Raw genomic sequence first — 14,811 nt, 5'->3', positions numbered from 1 at the left:
CTATGGACCCTATTGGCAGAGAAATCTTAAAGGGAAGAGGTCCTGCCCTCACTACCCTTAACAAAGTCTTCTTTTTATTATCTTATGTTTAACATGTATTGAAAAAATGTGGGCATGGAACAGGAGTAAAGGGCAGTACACAAATACATACCTACATAGGGAGCCTTTAAAAAAAAAAATCTGCATCTGACAAAAACAACAGAAAATACAAAAAAAAAAAAAACCAACAAACAAAAAACCTGAGACTAAGGGCACTAGAATTAGCTTCTACGAATGTAGGAAAACTACTAATAGGAAAAGGCTGGTCAGAGGTCTGCTGACATGTTTTCCTAACTTTTCACCCTATCACGACGTAATGAATTTTAAGATGCAGTCAACACCCATTTGCAGATGCAATACTTCTCCTGCTGAAATAAAAAATTCTGGAATAGAGCTAATGATTTTATTTTAAATCCAGTAACCCAGTGAAAAGGTAGTTGGTGAATAGGCTGTTTTCTGGTTGGAAGAGAGGGCAGGGAAATGTAGATGGGTAGCATTTCCTGCCATATCTCCTGGAATCTTTCAGTGACTGACACACAGGCTGGTTACCTTGGTGTCACTTGACATGGTTTTCCAGCCTGAAGGTAAACTTTAGTATCTCTGGTGACTAAGGAGACTTACATTTTTGTACAATTAACAATTAGAATGATGGTTTGGAGAGTGTGATGTGGAATCTTTCTGATATAGTATAACATTTGCTATGTAGATAAGTTAGTGTTTGGCTGTTAGAGAAGCCAAAATTCAAGTGTAACATTCCAGGTAATAAGTTCATAATTTCCAAACCATAAACAAACATTTTTCAGTATACCATGAAGGCCTCCCATTTATTTTCCCAATTTGACCTCCAATTTATATAGTGATTTAAAATATTTGATACATTATATTAAAATATTACATAAGTATCTGTGCATAATTGCTAGTGCACGAATAAATTAAAATTATGGACCTATACTGTAAATCAAATGATCTAAGAGCTACTAAAAAGATAATTTAAGATCACCCGATTTCATACCTGAAGAATGCTAAATGGCTATGCTCAGAGAGTAGACCATTTACTGATAACTCATGAATGGATTAGCCCATGGAAATTTTTCCCCCCAAAAATCAGACTATCAAGTGTGATGATCATTTGTGGATACTTTTAGTCACTTGCATCTAGGAAATATTGGACTATTAATAACATATACTTTAATTAATTGCATTCACTCAACTATTTTTCATCTCCTTGGAATAAAATTTGCAACAAACTTTGACATACAGATTCCTAATCAGGCTTTCAAGGGGCAAAGACTGAGAAAGAAGACATTGCCTTGTCTATTCCCACCATGAAGTAACTGTGAGAAATGGTTGCTTAGGGGAAGGAAATGCAAAATCAGGAGTGTCTTCTCAACTGCTGAGCCAGTCTTTGCAATACATTCTGGAACTATGGAATGTAGGAATTATTCATTAATTTAATTATTAATTGATTATTATTTAATTCTAAGGACATGTGGCACAAATATATTATACATTACTATTAGCTAATAGATCAAGACTAAAGCACAAACTCAATTTTGATATTGAGGGTGTTACTGAATATTTTTATTATTCTACTCTTGCTTTTCTTCTTTAGTACATCATTTGTTTCTCCATTTTAAAAAGTCTCTTGGGCAGCCCTGGTGGCCTAGTGGTTTAGTGCATCCTTCAGTCCAGGGACTGATCCTGGAGACCCGGGATGGAGTACCACGTTGGGATCCCTGCATGGAGCCTGCTTCTCTCTCTGCCTGTGTCTCTGCCAATCTCTCTCTCTGTGTCTCTCATGAATAAATAAATCTTTAAGAAATATATAAATAAAAATAAGTCTCTTGCTCCATATCTCATGTTTTCTTTCTTTGTATATGCATACTATATATTTATATTTGTATTTCCTTGTATGATCATTTTTTTCTTGAGAACTTCTAAAAATATTGCAAGTAATAAAATGATGCCTCCTTATGCATAAAAAAAATTACTATTAACATCTTTTAAGAGAGAAAGATAGTGTATAATCTGGGGAAGAGGAGCAGAGGAAGAGAGAGAATCTCAAGCAGACTCCCTGCTTGAGTGGAAGCCGAATGTGGGGATGGATTTCACAACCTTTAGCTCTTGACCTGACTAGAAATCAAAAGACAGCTGCCCAAAGGACTGAGCCAACCAGGCACCTAGTGTTAATAATAATTAAGGCACTATCTAAATTTCAGAAAATAAGACCATACCTGAGAATTAAATCACCATTTTTTAGAGCTATCTATAGTCATTTTTAAATTAAGTATATAATTTAAACTAGTTAAATATTATTAAACACAAAGTTTTATCACAGCAAAAAGATCTTGGTTAAGTGCAACCAACTTTAGGTTTCTGAAAAAAATTTTAAAAAATTATCTATTGGTATTCTGTTAAATTTGGTATTCTGAATAGCTAAGCATTACCACATATGTTTTTCATGGATTTCTAAATTCCAAAAATTAGAATAAAGCACCAAAGCTATAATGAATATTCTTCAATTATTAATGAGGCACTACAGGATGACTAGTTTTACTGAAAATCAATTAGCATTTTTATATGCTAATGTTTTCTGATTCAATTCTTTAATTTTTTTTTTTTAGGTTCCAGACAAATATGAGGCTACTATAATAGTAGCAATGCAAAAATGGCATCCAAGGTGCTTTTATTTTTTAATGATATTAACCATAGTTTTCTGAAAAGAGGAGGAAAAGCTTCACTATCAACGGTAAAATAGGACAGAAGGAGATGTTAGCCTAATGGAAAGCAAGGATTTTTCTTATTTAACAAATGAAAGGAACCTCATTCTGGTTTAAATTGTCGTGTTTTTTTTTTTTTTCTTGTGCTTCTGCAGATCATTTTTTGCTAACTTCTAAAATGTCTTTCTCTTCTAAAATATTCTGGCTGGCATTCAGCATCTTTTATTTTTATGTTATCTCACGTGACTTTCTGTTAAGAGACACTTCAGGATATTTTTCATAAAATGTCTTCAGTTTAGAGCCTCAGGTTTATTTTATTTTTTTACACTAATGCAGCATTATCTTTGCTCTCCTTACAAGAACAAAAATATCTCGAAAGAGTAAAGCTTCCCAAGGTCATTGGCCTGTGTCTTTCCGACTCCTCAACCAGGTATTCATTTTTCTTAGTTTCTTGTCAGTGCGCCGTGATATCCTTCACATCTGTCTGTGCCTTTGCTTTTATTAGCAGAAAATACAGCTATAGCTTTAGTGTCATGTGTACTATAAAGACAGGATTTTCAAGAGATTTGACAACTCTCATATTTCCCGAAGTATTCTCAATGTAACACAGAAACAGTTTATTACTGTTAAGTAGTGACTGTCTCTCCAGCTTGAATAATGAAGTTCTCTAGGTCAATATTTTATACAATGATACATTTAAGGACGCATTCCTCTTCAGCTTGGCACTAAAACAATGGCTGTCATAACACAGATCTATGTATTATCAATCTCACGTGCCACCATAATCAATCTAATTCGTGGGGCAGGGAAAGTGCAATATGTTATTGAGTTAAACCAGGAATTTTCTTCTACCAAAATGTTTATAAAGGAGCACAATAAAATTATTTACAGAGACGAGTTCCTACTCTACAGTATGGAATAAATTTAACCTTCTGCGAAGAGTGCTCACAGCTGCAGTGATTTACCTGTGTTACTGGGCAAGGCCCATCAGGTAGGAAAGCCTCCAGTCTCAGCTTCACAAAGCCAGGCAGAGTAGTGAGACAGAAGAGAGAAAGGCAGATATGCATTAAAAAAGTCTGGCTCTTGAATCCAGTGACTACAACAACAAAAAACCCCCAAAAAACATAGCACAAAGGGTATTTTGGAATCATTAAAAATCAAAACCTTGCCTGTCTTTCGTTTGAATATTTCATGACAAGAGACCATTTCTGACGGAGAAATGTTTCCTGGCTGGTCAGATAACAGTGGGTTTTAGCATGGAATAAATTCACAAACTTTTCTCAAGAAAGAGAATTTAGGCCATTTCAGTCTAAAGAAGCCAAAGCGTACATCTGCATCGATCCTCTTGGCAGCAAAAAGCAAGTCCCTCTGAAGCTTTAAGTTTGTACCAACACCTGTTAAGACTCCGCCTGCCCTCGATTCCATTTTATATCTGGCAGCGCTGCAAGTGTACTCCAACTGAAGACGAGTCCACAGAATAAAGAAAATGTACCTTGGCCAGAGATATACATTTATTTTTTTTCTTTCCTGTACTTTTCCTCACATATATTCTGGTCTGTACTGCTCCAAGTGAAGCAAAACTCACTGGGGTATGTCTTCTCAGCTCTATGGGTTGGCAAGTAAATTCATTTCAATGGGAAAACTATTCTGATTTAGACTTTGACTTGCATTTTCCATTGAAGATTTTTGCATTATCAAGCTAACTCCTATATACATATATTTTTTTTAATTGGTTCAGAGCCAGTAAGAGAAAATTTCGATTGGCACTTCAGAACAAAGTACAATCATGCACTCATCATTTTTCAATCTTGTTTTTACTTCTCCCAGGTGGCAGACTGCATTGTACCAAGATGGGTACATCTATGTATTTTTTCAACATATATTTTTTTAACATGACGGCAATACATCTCCATCAAGTGATAGAATCCATGCTCTTTTGTCTTGAACTTGGGTGTACCTTTGTACCCGCTGTAAATAGAGCTGAGTGGAATTAACACTATGACTTTTGTGACTATATTATAGAAGATGAAATGACTTCAGCCTGGTTCTCTTTCTCGGTCTCCGTCTGTCCGTCTATCTGAATCCAGCCAACACTTTGTGAGGAAGACTAGGCCACATGGAGATACTACATTTAAGTGTTCCAGGCACAGTTCCAGCTAAGGTCCAAGCCAATAGCCAGCATCCACCACCAGACATGTGAGTGACATGTATTCAGATTGTTCCAGCACTCAACTTTCAACTTTTCCAACTGAAGCTCAAAATGCCACTCAACAGACAAGCCGTGTCCACTGTGCCGTATACACATTCCTGACACGCAGCGACCACGAGAGAAAATAATTTTGTTTTAAACCACCAAATACTGGGGTGGTTTGTTATGCAGTAATAGATATTAAAAGATATGATGGACTATATTTGTTATCTCAAAATCAGGTATTTTTTTTGAGTCTACAGAATATTATCTACAAACTGTTAGATCGCATTCTATATGGATGTCTTTCTCTCAACCATAGAACTTTGTCCTTTGCCAAAACCTTTCTCAGGGGTGACCATCTCAATGTCAAAGGAAACTGCCTCTTATTCCTGCATTTTCCCACTGGGATATCTGTAGAAATCTTAATGAAGTAATTAAGTGCTTCAAGATATATTGGTTTGGGACCTGAGAAATCAAAGTGTGCCTCAGATGCCTCCAGAATAATCTTGCCTATAAAAATGCCATGGGCCAAGTGACCTTGCCCAGAGCATGATGAGTAACTCACTAGAGCAGAGGGCTGGAGGCATCAGGGAACTTGTGAGAACTTCTTTCTGCCCTACCTGCTCCAGGCACTAGAAGCCTAAATGCAATTGTTACTGCTTACCCTCAAATCCACATGCTAGACAAACCAATATGCAAATGGGGTTCTTTGATTCAAGACTTTCATTGGAGACCCAAATAACCGAACTGATGCTGGGAAATGAGGATATTGCTATATACTTAATCCTAACAGAATTGTATTCAAGAATACAAATACCATACAGACAGGATTTCTAATTCTTTAGTCACAGAATTATTTCTCCTAACAATTTTATGATGGTGAGCCCATTATACCAGCCCGTAAAACAGATGAATGGCTCAGGTTTGAAGTGGCAACTGGGAATGTAAAGTCCCACTGCTCTGCCTCACTCTCTCCCCCACTTCAGAAACTCCGAGGAATTGCCTCATAAACAAAACTGAGATCCAGGGGAACCTAGTTTTAAATCAGTGTTATAATTTCTTAATTCCTCTTGGATATTAAACTAGTAAAAAAAATTCTGTTTATTATGACAGAGGAATATCATCTACATGATTTAGGCGAATTTTCCATGTTCTTCAGATTCTGCTCATTTTTTGTGTTTTCCACACAGGCATACACTTGAGGAACTCACAGGCTAATACAGAGGATATTACCATTAATTTCATAGAACAGTTTCTCTTCTCAAAGTATACATTTTAAAATCTGAGTTATCTGTAGAGCTAAGAACATTTTTTTTATTTTTCCTTCAACAAGTTCTGCAAGGAAATGTGTGATTATTATTGGGAAAGTATCCAATCCCATGTATATTTGGCTTCTCTTACATCCCTGTACCAATATTCAATCATTTTTTCCGAGTTCTATCCATTTAATCTCCTCCTATCTACACCGTTTTTCTTACTCCTAAAAACTGTTATAATTGTCCTTCATTTGTTCAGACCCAGCCTTTTACATCCCAACTGACCACTATGCTTTCAGTCTCTGTCCTTCCTACTTTTAAAAAATATTAATGCCAGAGTAATTTCCAAAATCATTATGACTCTCTCCTCTTCAGACATATTTACTAGCCCTTCATTGTGTAAAAAATCTTTCTAGAGCAAAGATATCCAGTCTGTGATATCCAAGCACACTCTTTATAAGCCCTACACTACACCAACCAAAAGCAGAATCACCTTACCTAAAAGGATTTAACAAAGTTTAGAGAAACTCATTGCCTAAAAGAAAGAAAATAAAAGTAACCAGATGAAGAAAGCTGAGAGATAAAATACATAAAAAGTATAAATAAAATTATGTTTTATTCAATAAAAGTACATAGTATCAAGGCCAATTGATTTTCCCTGAGGTTCCCCAAAATAAGAATTAAGATGTAAACATTACTGGTGTTGCTGTTTATACACCCATATGTTAAAAATAGACCTGTGTTCAAGGGAACACATATACCCGTTTCCTATTTTACTGCCTTCTAGAAAAATGATTATTTCATAGTAAAAGTTCTAGCAGCAGCAGAAAGCGCTATTATATACCCAGAAACATATTTACTTTTAGTCATGCCAATCTAGAGAATAAATCTGACTTATACTATCTTCAGGTAAGAGATAAGGGGACTAAGGCTGCGCCAATTTATGAAACCTTCACAAAGGACCCACAACTGCTTAATCGCACTGGGATACCAAGCTAATAAGTCTAGCTTCAAGACTGAAAATTTTAACCATTATTCGTAGCTGCTTTAAAAGGCTTTCATGGATATCTGCTAAAATTCTGGACAACTGAGCCATATGTCCATTTCCTTCTAGCTCTCCCACAGACAATATGTGGGAACATGAAAAGATGCCATATGGAATGGTGCATATATCTGGCATATGTTCCTATTACCTTCTCATTTGCCACTCATTCCTTCTGTTCCCTATTCTTGGCCTATTACTGTGACTCCTGTGTCTGTCTCTGAACTTTTTTTTGCCCAATCTGAAATACTGTCAACTCTCAGTGGATGGTGTGTACTAAGCTGTTTTTCATACCTTTTGTCTGGGCTCTTCTCTACTCACTACCTTCATTGCCATAGTGCCTTGAGTTCTGAAAAGAGGTCTTCCTAAAAGGTATCTTCAGCCATACTCAATAGTCCTGCCCTGTCCCCACCTTCTCCTTTCTCCATCTTTTCCCTGAACCTTTGGCTATGGAGAGGGTCTATGCTCTGCCACTGCAAGATGTCTCCCTAAAGCCCTCAAACATCCATATACCTGTGAAGATCCAAGAAGGTGGTAGTTTCCCCTGACTTTCAAGATACATCTCTGATTCTCTTTTGAAAAGGTTTTAAAATAAACCTAATCTCTTCATTTTGGTAATCATGCTAAGAAGAAAGCAAAACTGTGATCATCTTGCCTGTTGGAAGGAAAAGAAGGAATCATTGGTTTAATGTAAAACTTGCAAATACATGAAATATCACCAATGTTCCATGTTCCATATCTATGCTCTATATTCAAAGTTCTCATGGACACAAATGTATTGAATTCCTTGTAATATTTCCACCCCTAATTTTCAATTTCAAACTTATACGTTTCCATTTGCTCAGATTCTGACCTTCTGTATGAATTTTTACTAAGCCATATAATGTCTGTGATAGAGCACTGATAATGCAAGTGAATAGGCTTCATGTTTTAATATTTTTGTGCTTTATCTCCATGCAAATTTAATATTAAAGTGAAATTAGGAGGCATGCAAGATGTAATCAAATGGAGCTATACAGAAAGAATGAACTAAAAAGCATGTGTGTTCATATTAAAATATTAATACTGTATAACTTTGTATGTAAGAAAATGATCTTGTTGAAATTTGTTATAATGCTAGATTTCTAGGTTTAGTGTCAAAAACTCAACAATGAAGCTCTGGGGATGGCTTCATCAATGAAAAGTTAATAGCAGGGGGACCCCTGGGTAGCTCAGCAGTTTAGCGCCTGCCTTTGGCCCAGGGCGCGATCTTGGAGTCCTGGGATCGAGTCTCACGTCGGGCTCCCAGCAGGAAGCCTGCTTCTCCCTCTGCCTGTGTCTCTGCCTCTCTCTCTCTATCATAAATAAATAAGTTAGCCTTTATAAAATCATAAAATGTATAAAACTTTAAAAGAAAAGTTAACAGCAAAATAATATCTTTCCTATCTTTATAGGTATTTCTATAAAAAGATACAGTAAATGCTTCTAAGGATGGATTATTTTTGTTTGGAAAAAGCTATATTTGTATTCTACTGTAATGGGAGTAAGCTAGTAGAAATATACTCAGAAGAAAATGAAGGGCCAATAGTATAGAATGTGATTGAAAATAACCTATACACATTTTCTGAATCAATGTATATTTCATATCAAGTATATAAAGTATATAGCAAAATATAAAATAATCACAATTTAGTTCAGCAAACTCATTTTTATAATTAAAAACAGAATACCATAGTATTAATAGGTATGTTAAATATTACTTTTAAAAAGTTTCGGGTGTATAAGTCAGAAAATGCTATTATATATGCGATAGTGAAAACAAAACCAAAATATCAGTGACATATCATAATGAATTTACTTCTCACTTCTCAGCCATATAAATTTCACTGTGGGCTCAGGTAGTTCTCCAGGACTGTGTCTACCATTCCAGGCTGCTCTATGGCATCTTCCATATCAACAGAAACTTTCACAATTACCTCAGCCAAACAAGACAGGACTTGGAAACTAACAAAGATCATCTATTAATTCAACTCAAATTTCACTGGCCAATGCAAGCCACACTACCACAAAAGATTCAGAGAACTACAATTCTTTTTTTATCAGGAAAGATATTTTGGTAAATAGCCATAATACAAACATGTAAGTCAATTGGGTTTTCAAAATTGCTAACCAATACACTTTCTCTTTATTAGCACAACTTGTAATCATGTTACTTTGTGAATATGAGAACCAGGAGGGGAACCAGGATGACTTTCCTCTCCTATGCCATCTAGTAATTTTGTCTATACTAATATACATACAACATAGATCCAATATTAACATAAATAGTATCAGAGTTTAAAATGGATATTAAAAATGTTAAAGGAATTTGTTTAGCTAGTCAAAACATATTACATGAGAACCTATAAAAAAAAAGCAAATGTTTAAGGTGATTGGAGCATAGATAGGAGCTAAAAATAAGTTATCAGACATATAAGTAGTCCATTTGAAATGGTTTGGCCACAGAAATGGAGAGATCAATCCATCCAAGTCCTTTATTTGTAGAAAATGCTATATAATCAAAGACACCCCATGATAATGTGTTAGTTAAATCAAGTACAAAAAGTTCAGTTGCATAATACATGGAGTTGCTCTAATTTGACTTACTGAAACAATATGGCATAGCTAATTAGCCAGGAATTTGTAGGGTAAAAGTAAGCTTTCCCCATTTGTCCTGATTCAACTACAACTTTGTGCTACCTGACAGCTGTCCACTAGAGGTATATTGGGGATGAATCAAGTCCTGTGGTTCTGATTTCTAGCACAGTATTCATCATTTTAGTAAATTTTATGGTCAGTAGATGTACATTTTCTAAGACCATGGAGTTTGGGGTGAAGCAAATATTAGGGTTAGTAAGAACAGTCATTCTCCTCCGTCCACAGAAAAGACTGCCTGTTATTTCCCAACATTGCCTCACTTTCCACTTACTGCTTTCTCATGTTGAACAGTTATAAAATTTAGTTTTTAAGAGTTAAAGTCTTTCCCATATGTCCACCCATTTCCTACTCCCTATGCATTTAATTTTAGAAATTCAGATATGGTGGCATGAAGAATTTGAATGTGCCATCCAAAGTCATAATATCATTTAATGACAGTATTAAGGTAACAACCCAAAATATCTTACTTTTGTATAAAGCAATATGAAAGAACATGGACCTTTTACTTTCCTTTTCAAAAGTGTAATATATAAACACTCAAAGAATAAGTTTGCAAAGTGCAGAGTTAACAAATTTAGTGATAATCAATTCAGAATGTAAATAGCATTATACATTTGGAGATCCAGAATTCCACTTTAAGTTCTAAAATAAAGTTTAAAGTATAATAAAGATCAGGCAATTAATATTTTTTTAACTTGATGAAGTTTTTACTACTACAGATCTCACTAAAATGTTATTAACTAAAAAAAAAGAATGTTATTAACTTACAAGTCAATTGAGCTTAATTGTTAATAATTTTTAATTCTCTTAAAGTTGGACCCCACCCATTAGAGTTTCCAACAGCTCAGCCAATGATTTTTTAAGTATAACTAGCTTTATGCAATTAGGGCAGTTTTAGAAATCACAAGGTTTTATGTGATTTTCTCCTGTTGAATTAATTTAGTTCTAGTAATTTGTCCTGGTCTTTGTTCTAAAGGCCCATTTTAGTAACCTAGTATTAAGTTCTGATTTCTCTTCACTTGTCCAGTCTGCACTATTGATTCTATATTACAAGAAGATTAATCCTCCAACTCAAACATGACTGTGTCATTCTACCACGAAAATTATATTGGTTATTCTCTCTGAATTGGATAAGACCCATTTTCCTCCTCATCATATGTGTAATGTTTTTTGCTTCCTAACTAATTTCATTTAGTACCATTCTCCCTTCTGTTCACTCAACTCTAGCTACACTGGTAAATTTTCAGACAAAATATAAGGGAAACACCAATATACTGCATGCATTGAACAGATATTTTCTAAATTGTACTCTAGTGACTAGATATAGCTCTTGTCACTTCAAAAGCTACACATCTTATTCTTCACTGTTTACTACTTGAAGAATCAGCAGCAAGTTAATACTAGGCATTATGGCATCATATATTTTAGTCATTTTTATAGTATTTCTACAGGCAACTGCCATAATGTTTAAGTGGAAAAGGATTCAGTTTCTGCCCTACAGCTTATACTATAAGTGTATGTAGGCATCCATTTAATATGAAGAAGGAATTTTAAATTTCCATTTCTAAGGTTATATGCTCTTAAAATTTAGGGTTCACACATATAAGGCTCCACATATAAAATTAATTGGAATTATATGAAACCAGAAAGTCTATACCATAATTTTGTAATGAATTATTCATATATTAGCCTTAATTATTTAAACCAATTTACCTGGTAACCCTGTATCCTTTTTAATAATGTTCTTTATACTAGAAGAAGCTGTAACCCAGAAAGATTCTTAGCTGTTACTCTAGCTTCTCCTCAGGGCCTCAAGAGATTTAATGTGTCAGTCTAGCTCTTGTAAATGCCCCAGCTACAGCTCTTTTTATTATGTTCTCATATAATCTTCTCATGTCAAGGGTCTTCACTCACTTGGAGCATACTTTTGGGCTTAGAGACTCTACAGACTCAGCATATTTCGGTATTGTGTCTTTGAGACCTATTACTTGGAGAGACTTGAATAACTGACACAAAATAGCCATTCGATGACACACAAAGGATTCAATGAACTGGTTAGATATCCTCCCCCCAAAAATTTAAAAATCAGAATTTAAACTCTACTTGTAAGTAACTGAAAATAGAAACTATATTTTCTTATTTTAATGCTTTTGCTATGTCATATTTCATATATGATTTGTAAAAAGTCCTGATAAAACCTGAGTTTTAATATTTTCTAACATGATTCACATGTATTTGTTCATGACATAATTATATAAGTAGAGAATCTTAATGCTTAAAAAGCAAAATAAATTTTAAAAACATACTAGATCTAATAAGTGAAGTTGGCAAGGTCTCAGTATATTGATCTCAGGATCAATACAAAAAATCCTATTATAGGGGATCCCTGGGTGGCTCAACAGTTTAGCGCCTGCCTTCGGCCCAGGGGGCGATCCTGGAGTCCCGGGACCGAGTCCCACATTGGGCTCCCGGTATGGAGCCTGCTTCTCCCTCTGCCTGTGTCTCTGCCTCTCTCTCTCTCTATGTCTATCATGAATAAATAAAATCTTAAAAAAACTATTATATATTTATGCAACATACATACAGCAAACACAATTTCAACATTAATTCTGGAGTTTACCACAATTAGAACTCCATTCATGAAAAGACACTGTCAAAATAAATAAACAAGCTACTGACTGGGAGAAAATATTTCATATTATTTATCAGATAAAATGATATGTACCTAGAAGGAGAGCATAGCAGTAGAGTAGGAAGACCTTCAGCTTGCCTCCTCCCAGGAACTAAAACTAGATAAATATTAAATGCCCCAGAAACCAACCTGAAGACTGGAAAAACAAACTCCATGACTAAAGGTAGGGAAAAGGCCACAAAGAAGAAGGTAGGAAGTGCAGAGACATGGTTTAGGAGAGAAACAGATTATAACCACTGTGGTGGGAAGGGAGCTATGATCACAGAGAAGGGCAAGAGACAGATTAACACACAAGGGAGAGCAAGAGGAAAACAAATCCCCATAGCAATTGTCTCAGAAAGTCAGAGGGCCCAAGTTTTTTGAGTTCTTGCAACAAGTAGGGCTTAAAGTCTAGAGTTTTAAAGGTCAGTGTGATTGGCTTACATAGAGCCAGAGGCAATGAGACTGCTTTTGAGAGAAGGCAAACAACATGCAGACATACAGCATGGCAACAGTGATCTGAAGAATGCCTGGCACACACTGAAGAAGTTATTTGTTCATCTCAGTTTATCTCAGAGAGGCAGTATTCATGGAGAGACTTCTCTAGGAACAAAGGAACTACAAGGTGCCATTTCCCTCTCCCACTACTCAGAATAAGCACAGGGCCACCTACAGGAACCAGACACATTCACTGCCTAACTTGCCTATACCAAACCCCACCCTCCCATGCTCCAGTGGAACTGCCCTTCCCCATCATGCTTGCTTCAGTCCCACCTCATTGGCTCTTTCCCCTAAAAGACCAACCCAAGGCCATGCCAACACCATATCTCCCAACCCAGGAGTTTTGCTGTGTTGACAGGTCTAATTTCACAAGCTGATCAGAGCACATCTAGTTAAAACTTGCCACATTCAGGCCAGGGATCAAACACTGCCCACAACAGGCAAAGAGAACCTCTGGAGATGACTGGCCAAAAGGGTAAAATAGCCAGGACAAAACAGCCAAATATACACAGCATACATCTGAGACACTCCTGAAAGTGCCAGGGCCTGAGGAACAGAGGATACCACATGGCAGGGCATGACAGGACCTCTTCTGCATGAGGCCATTACCTTCAAGAACAGGGTACCTATGCGACTTTCCTAAAACACAGAAACAGGCACAGAGACTCAGAAAAAAATGAGAATACAAATTAATTTCTCCCATATGGGAAGGAGACAATGCCACAACTAGAGATCTAAGTGAAACAGATACAAGTAACATGTCTGATTGACTATTTTTTTATAATGTTATCTTTTTTTAAATTTTTATTTATTTATGATAGTCACACACACACAGAGAGAGAGACAGAGAGAGAGAGAGAGAGGCAGAGACACAGGCAGAGGGAGAAGCAGGCTCCATGCACCAGGAGCCCGACGTGGGATTCGATCTGGGGTCTCCAGGATCGCGCCCTGGGCCAAAGGCAGGCCCAAACCGCTGCGCCACCCAGGGATCCCCTGATTGACTATTTAAAGCTATGATCATAAGGATAGTCACTGAGCTTGAGAAAAGAATGGAAGACATCAGTGAGACCCTCAATACAGAAATAAAAAAGAACCAATTAGAGATCAAGAGTGCAATAAACAAGATAAGAAACATGCATGATGCAATGAATGGTAGGCTGGAAGAAGCAGAGGAATTAATTAATGGCTTAGAAGAATAATGAAAAATAAGTGAACTAAAAAAAAGAGAAGGAAAATAATATGCAACATGTGAATAGATTTAGGGAATGCAGTGACTCCATCAAACTTAACATTCATACTGTAGGAGTCCCAGAATAGAGGGAAAAGTAGGCAGAAAATTTATTTGAAGAAATAATAGCTGAAAACTTCCCTAATCTGGGGTAGAAAATGAATATTCTGATCGAGGATGTACAGAGAACCCTCAACAAAATCAACAAAATCATATACACACCAAGACATATTGTAATTAAATCAGAAAAATACAGTGATAAAGAAAAAAAAATTAAGGCACCAAGACAAAAGAAGACAGTAACTTACAAGGGCAATACCCATAAGGCTATCAGGGGATTTTTCAGCAGAAATTTTTCAAGCCAGATGGAGCAGCATGATATATTCAATGTGCTGAATGGGAAATGTTTCCAACCAAAAATACTCTATCCAGCAAGACTATCACTCAGAAGAGGAAAGATAAAGTGTTTCCCAGACAAAATAAACAC

Source organism: Nyctereutes procyonoides, unplaced genomic scaffold (genome assembly GCF_905146905.1).
Source record: "Nyctereutes procyonoides isolate TBG_1078 unplaced genomic scaffold, NYPRO_anot_genome, whole genome shotgun sequence".
Classification (NCBI taxonomy): Eukaryota; Metazoa; Chordata; class Mammalia; order Carnivora; family Canidae; genus Nyctereutes; species Nyctereutes procyonoides.
Note: the sequence above shows the minus strand (reverse complement) of the source record.